Raw genomic sequence first — 280 nt, 5'->3', positions numbered from 1 at the left:
ACAGGAGGACAGCCAACTTTTCCACGGATTATAAGATGGAACACTAGGGCTGAACCGTGGGACAGCCAATTTTCCATGGATTGGAAGATGGAACAGTAGGACTGGACTGGAGGACAGCCAACTTGTACATGGATTGTAAGATGGAACAGGATGACTGAACCGGGGGACAGCCAACTTTTCCATCGATTGTAAGATGGAACTGTAGTACTGAACCGGGGGACAGCCAACTTTTACATGGATTATAAGATGGAACTGTAGTACTGAACCGGGGGACAGCCAA

Source organism: Mizuhopecten yessoensis, unplaced genomic scaffold, assembly GCF_002113885.1.
Source record: "Mizuhopecten yessoensis strain PY_sf001 unplaced genomic scaffold, ASM211388v2 scaffold9205, whole genome shotgun sequence".
NCBI lineage: Eukaryota > Metazoa > Mollusca > Bivalvia > Pectinida > Pectinidae > Mizuhopecten > Mizuhopecten yessoensis.
Note: the sequence above shows the minus strand (reverse complement) of the source record.